Source organism: Poecilia mexicana, unplaced genomic scaffold (genome assembly GCF_051168715.1).
Source record: "Poecilia mexicana isolate PSO_F unplaced genomic scaffold, ASM5116871v1 scaffold_8, whole genome shotgun sequence".
NCBI lineage: Eukaryota > Metazoa > Chordata > Actinopteri > Cyprinodontiformes > Poeciliidae > Poecilia > Poecilia mexicana.
The window spans coordinates 27,263,137-27,270,636 of record NW_028263377.1 but is presented as its reverse complement, the minus strand read 5'-3'; positions in this window follow the sequence as shown (position 1 = coordinate 27,270,636).

Here is a 7,500-nt window from a genome sequence, read left to right as displayed (position 1 = left end):
TCTGTTCGCCGCGGCCGTTTATCAGCCTGGCCATTTCCTAAATGAGGACAGACTTGCAGCAGCATGAGTGTCAGCTGCTGGCCAAGAGCACTGAGGGGAGCGGACATTTTTTCTGCTCTGTCAGAAACGGAGAGCTGATGATTGGAGTTGAAATCCTGACCAGCTCTGAAATGAACCCCAGAAATACAAACCATAAACAATGACTGTCATGTTGAGAAAATCCTCTGTCTGTTTAAATATGATAACAAGACAAGCCTCCCATTTAAATCAATGCAGCTGGCTTGTTATCAATTCTGAGTGTTTTTGCTAAGGATGCAGTCTAGCTGCAGATCCAGGCCTGCATAATGAGAGACGAGACGGGCAGCTGATTAATTCAAAACAAAGGAAGGAGTATTTACATCACCTGCTGCAGATAAGATAAGTGCAGCGTCTGAATTATGTTTGTAGATACAAACGTAGATAAATTACCTCTGCTCCTGAACACTAAATTAAAATGAAGCCTGTTCACCTCAGCAGGCGCCTCATGCTAAAACTTTTTTCTCCTCTTAATTTATTTGTTTATCTTTGACTTGAGCGGAGTGCAGGATGGAATAATAAATCGCCCTCCTTGGTAAAGACTCATTAAAAACATCCCTATGAAGCGTTGCAGCCGACGAACTCGCAGACTAAACACTGAGCATGTGCCATATTTATCTCAGGGATTTACATTAATAAAGCGGTGGGGGGGCAGTAATCGGGCCGGGCTGGTACCGGCGAGTCGGAGTCACAATTAACTGGTGAATGGAGGCAACAGCTGGGCCAGCGGTTCCTTAATGAGCCGCAATCTGAAGGATTTGGTTCCGTCTCCAAATGGGACGCTTTCCAAAATCTGTCATCAAATTTGATGATAAACTGAAGTTTGTATCTGCAGAGATTTAAAATCTGCAACCTACCAGATGAGCCTGGAGAAGGACAGACCTCCTGCTCAGACACAAGACAGAAAACAGTTTAACTTTTACTTTCTGCTTGGATTTGTGAAAACCAGCCATGCTCTGGTCTCTGGTCTGAGTGAGCGCCGCTTGTCCGAACGCGACCCGACCGGCGCCTCAGCGCCAGCATTTCCTGCTTTGAGACTCGTATCACATTATTGCAACCATTTTTTATTAAACTCAGACGTGTGAAGGAAGGAGATGAAAAGAATAAGAACAAAGAAATCTGTCTGGCTGTCATTGTGTCGAGACGAAGTTCTGCTCCCAGCCGGGTCCGGACTGCCTTCTCGCTGCTCCAACATCCAGGTCATTTCCTCTCCGCTTCCTCGTCCAGAGTTACAGCAGCTGGTTTCCGGTTGGAGGTTACAGTCTTCATCACCTTTGACCTTTCAGCTGAAGGAGTTCAAACAGGAAGTGATGCTAACGCTACTGTCTTTTTAACATTCGTTTCAGAAGACTTTTTATCACATCATGACTCCTATACCTTCACTTTGTGAAGGTGAAGAATATTCCTGAAAGTTCCCCAAACATTGATCACTGATCAGATCACTGATCAGATCATTGATCAGATCAAAGCGCCTGAAAAGTGTTGAAAGAACAATTTAACTTTCCAGAGTTTGACTCTAAACTGAATTAACGGCGGTTTGGATCTGATCTGCTGCTCAGTAATCCACAGTTGGATCAGTTCAGCTGAAATGAGATGAAATATTGTTTTTCCTCATGTTGGAACAGGATGTAATGCCTCTAATGCTCTGGACCGTCAGTTTGGTTCTGATTCTTCTTTTTCTGCACATTAATCCATCATGTTGCACCTTTCTTTGGTTTTTGATTATTTTTAACAAAATGTCTCCAGGATGAATCTGAGTCGAATCCCGACTCATAAATGATCAAATTTAAAAAGAAGAGGCCGTGCCCCGACTTTCCAAACGTCCACCACTGAGTTTGGTCTTTGGCTGCTGAGGTTGACATTCCTGCTGATCAGAGAAACTTCCTCAAGCCTTTCATTTCTCTGTTAATCAAAGAGCGCATGTGACTGTTTTAATGGTAATCTGGGCCAACCGAGATGTAGATTATACAAATTTATAACCTGGGCATTGGCGACACTTCACTGATTTTTACTCCCAGCTGTAATTGAGGTTGAAGCAAAGTCATTTCATGCTAGACCTCTAAGTCGCTGGAGTCCAAACTGGGAGGGAGATAATTCTCATGTTTTAGCATATATGAATTATTAAGTCTGTAACTTCTTTGCAGCAGAAACGTCTCGGCTGAAATGGTGGATTTGCAGCCAGAGTTTCCACTGGTCAGTGAAACAAAGCGTTGCTGAAACCTGCTGAGTTTCTCCTGTGAAGCAGCTGGAGGATTTTCTGTCTGTGTGATCAAACTCTGTTTGACTTTCTCCAGAAGTGGCGAACATACGAGCTGCTTGGTGCGTAAAGAAGAAGAAATTTTACGTTTCTTCCTCAGATTTCGGTGCAGTTTTTGTTTGGTTGCTTGCGTTGCTCGTCTTACTCGGGCATTCTGGTTTTCTCTCTCTGGCATCGATGGCTCTGCGCCGCTCTGACCCAGTTCAGACTTTTAACAGAGCAGTTTAAACTGGGAGGAAGAGAAGCGAATCCAGACCTGCAGATCCCAACGCAGACAGAGACTCAGACGTACAAACAGGAAAAGACAAACACTCAAACGCTAACGAAGGAGGAAATTAAACTTGCATGACGAGCTCTGGATGCCAGAATCCATTTGATCAAATTCAGACTGAGTCAGATATGATTAGAGCCACAAACTAAAACTAAACAAGAATAAAAAATTCAAACCAACGTTTTATAATCTGGTTACGACCATATTGGGATGTTTCTATCGGTTTCACTGCAAGTTCATGAGTTCCTGCTAAAGGTTGAGATCATTTAATACCCTTAATATAGATAACTGAATTACACCTGGACGCACTGTGGACACCTGGACGCTCTGTGGACACCTGGACGCTGTTTGGACACCCGGACGCTGTTTGGACACCCGGACGCTGTTTGGACACCCGGACGCTGTTTGGACACCCGGACGCTCTGTGGACACCCGGACGCTGTTTGGACACCCGGACGCTCTGTGGACACCTGGACGCTCTGTGGACACCCGGACGCTCTGTGGACACCCGGACGCTCTGTGGACACCTGGACGCTCTCTGGACACCTGGACGCTCTGTGGACACCTGGACGCTCTGTGGACACCTGGACGCTCTGTGGACACCCGGACGCTGTCTGGACACCCGGACGCTCTGTGGACACCCGGACGCTGTCTGGACACCCGGACGCTGTCTGGACACCTGGACGCTCTGTGGACACCTGGACGCTCTGTGGACACCTGGACGCTCTGTGGACACCTGGACGCTGTCTGGACACCCGGACGCTGTCTGGACACCTGGACGCTCTGTGGACACCCGGACGCTCTGTGGACACCTGGACGCTCTGTGGACACCTGGACGCTGTCTGGACACCTGGACGCTGTCTGGACACCTGGACGCTGTCTGGACACCTGGACGCTGTCTGGACACCTGGACGCTGTCTGGACACCTGGACGCTGTCTGGACACCTGGACGCTCTGTGGACACCTGGACGCTCTGTGGACACCTGGACGCTGTCTGGACACCTGGACGCTCTGTGGACACCTGGACGCTCTGTGGACACCTGGACGCTGTCTGGACACCCGGACGCTGTCTGGACACCTGGACGCTCTGTGGACACCTGGACGCTGTCTGGACACCCGGACGCTCTGTGGACACCTGGACGCTCTGTGGACACCTGGACGCTCTGTGGACACCTGGACGCTGTCTGGACACCTGGACGCTGTCTGGACACCTGGACGCTGTCTGGACACCTGGACGCTCTGTGGACACCTGGACGCTGTCTGGACACCTGGACGCTCTGTGGACACCTGGACGCTCTGTGGACACCTGGACGCTCTGTGGACACCTGGACGCTCTCTGGACACCTGGACGCTCTCTGGACACCTGGACGCTGTCTGGACACCTGGACGCTCTGTGGACACCTGGACGCTGTCTGGACACCCGGACGCTCTGTGGACACCCGGACGCTCTGTGGACACCTGGACGCTCTGTGGACACCCGGACGCTCTGTGGACACCCGGACGCTCTCTGGACACCTGGACGCTCTGTGGACACCTGGACGCTCTGTGGACACCTGGACGCTGTCTGGACACCTGGACGCTCTGTGGACACTTGGACGCTCTGTGGACACCTGGACGCTGTCTGGACACCCGGACGCTCTGTGGACACCCGGACGCTCTGTGGACACCCGGACGCTCTGTGGACACCTGGACGTTCTGTGGACACCCGGACGCTCTGTGGACACCGTCCGTGGACACCCGGACGCTCTGTGGACACCTGGACGTTCTGTGGACACCTGGACGCTGTCTGGACACCCGGACGCTCTGTGGACACCCGGACGCTCTGTGGACACCCGGACGCTCTGTGGACACCCGGACGCTCTGTGGACACCCGGACGCTCTGTGGACACCTGGACGCTGTCTGGACACCCGGACGCTCTGTGGACACCTGGACATGTTTGTCTGAAGTTAGTGGAGGGAATATTTTGTGTGATTTGATCAACTGAATTGAATAAATGAATTTATTTGCAGACGCTGCTGTTGTTTTGGTTTTAACTGGTTTTAACAGCGACGAGCTTCAACCCAACACCATCTACAGCCGTCTAGATGGTTACCATGGAAACTGCAGATGAAGATTAAGACAGGAAATAAGACAGTGAAGGGACTAAATCAGAACAAAGGACTAAGACATTGATATTGTGGGAGAATACCGCGATGAAACAGGATTTAACTGGACCATTCAATCCATCTAACATGTTGATGCATGTAAGCAAAACAAATATTGAACAAACTCATATATTTGACCAAAGTTTCAGCTGTTGTGTCTGTCTGGGTTCGCTGCGTTTCGTGGATTATTTCAGGTTCTCTCCGTTTGGACTGAAACCGGCTGCATTAAAGCCGCAGCCTGCAGGATGCTGTCTGATTACGCTGCTGCTCCAACATGGCCGCCGTCATTCCAGGGTAATAATACCTGGTGGCTGTTTGTGCTGAAGGCTAATAACAAACTCAGGTTGTAATTTTAACATTTCTTCTTCACCTGTCGGGCAGCAAAGGAAGGAAGATAAAAAAAAAACATGCTTAATATTCAGATATGAAGGAAGTTTGTTTGGCTCTGATCCACATCATGCAATATTTTATTCATGTGCAAGAATGTATGAGCAGGACATTTCTATTTGTTACCACGAAAGAAGCAGATAAATAGGAAAGTAAAACGTGAGCCAGTGTTTACCAGGTGAACAGGTTTCTACCAGGCGTGTCAGTGGAGCAGCGATCAGCAGTGAAATATGACAGATTTAATTGATATTCATGGTTGAAGCTCTTGTGACAACAGAAACAGGCTGAAGGATTATTACAACAAACTGACAGGAAATCCAACAAACACACCTGCCAGAGCAACAGCATGAGATGATGATACAAGCAGTTTGCATCTAAACAGTCATGGAGTTATTCCAGCTTTCTTTCTATCACTCATTCTGCACGAACTAAACCTTCTCCGATGTTAATCATCCTAAAGTACCTCTGCCCAGATCCACCGCTCCGCGAAGGCGGTGAGTTTGTCCTGCTGGTTGGTGAAACCTGTCCGATGAACCCGGAGCTTTCCGGTGTAATCCCACCAGGACGTTCGCTCCGAGATGAAAGCTCTTCCTGACGGAGCGGGTTGTGTGGCTGCCGCCTGGACCGGCGCCGCCGTGGGAGCGGGATGTCAGAAATCCCTGTTCAGTCGGAGCTCTCGTGTTGCTGTTGGCATTTTGATTGAATGTTTTCCGTCCACACACAGATCCTCCCCTAGCAGCCCTTTCTGTGTGACAGTGATCTATATGCAGGTAATTACCATTGGCCGTGATGGATAGTGCTGTCAGATTTGCCATAATTATCCTGAGATTAAACATGTTTCAGAAACTAAAGATGTCACAAAGCATCACAGGGTCAGCAGAAATGTCGACGTCTCCAGAGACAATCATTCAGTCAAACAGCTCAAAGTCCCCAAACCACGTCTTCATTCACTTCCTTAAGCAAGAAAACAAACACAATGCAACCACAAACTTTGGATGTTTCCTGTTTACGAATCAAAACCTACAAAAGCTCTTCATTTATAATCAGTACTGTAGATCAATCAGGGCTTCAGCTTTAGCTCAGGTATTAGCCGCGCCGCCTCCTCCAGCTTCCTGTTTTCCAGCTGAGCGTCTCTCACCATGTTTCCTCCATGACATCTTCAGCCGTTTGAATGTTTGGCTAAAAGTTTCATCTCATTGAACCAAATCATGTTTGCTGATTCCTTTCCAAGGCTTTCATGAAACTGATGCAGAACTTCTTCTGTTTTTATTCTTTCTGCGACGCGGCGTAGATTTATCCACCTGAGCGCTGAGTCTCTGCAGCTCCTCCAGAGTCACTGTGGGCCTCGATGTCTCATTAATGTCAGTTCAGTTCAGATTAGTGATGAGACGTTCATGAACGATCTGGTTCTTTTGAACAGTTCTTTACTCTGTGGGATCAGATCTTCCAGTTCTGCAGCTTTGCCCCCAGAGCTCTGCATCATCATTATTATTATCCTGTTTACAATTATTTCATCCTGTGTTTCTTTTATTTCTCTATTACAAATTGCACTTAAAAATCCATTTAATTTAAAAAACCTAAAGAGTATTTGACATCTACATTTTGAAATGTTATATTTTATGAAAACATACAAAAACAAAAGTAGTTTTTATCCCAGAAATAATTTTTAGGATAAAATGGAAAAATGTCGCTTTCAAAACTGAAGGTAGATGGAGAGGATTTTTACTTTATTTATGGGCGTCAGAGTGAGCCCCATGAACTCAGGTTTTAACATTTTTCTGCTGCCATTTTCCCTCCATGTTGCTCGTTTGGTCCTGATGGTTGTTCACCAGGATGTGGAGAGAAATTCATCAGACGTAGAAACAGAAACATTCATTCAGCAGCTGAAACGTTTCACAAAACCACCGAAGGAAACAGCGGCGGCTCTTTGTTTCCTGAGGATTTGCATCTTTGCTCAGCATTTTATTTCCTTCTTTTCTGAGCTCTTAATCAACATTTTCTGTTAATTAAAGTTTTTAGAGGAAAAACTCTTGATGGAAACACCTTCATGACCTGAAAGGACAGATCAGAAAGACAAAAGCCTTTAAACCTGATTGGACTTATTAAAGCGACTCCTTATCTGGCAATCCTTATTAGCGGCAGAGATGGAGGCGATAATGGCCGACTGGCAGGTACCGCCGGACCGCTAAGTGAGCAGAATGAGGCAAAGTGATGGCCAGGCTGAGCGGAGCCGCCGCCGCTCAGATTGTCTCCTTTGCGGGCGCCGAGTTGTGACCGTATCAGTCATCATCTAGTCCCTGTCCTGGTTCTGTGTGTGTGCGTGTGTGTGTGTGTGTGTGTGTGTGTGTGTGTGTGTGTGTGTGTG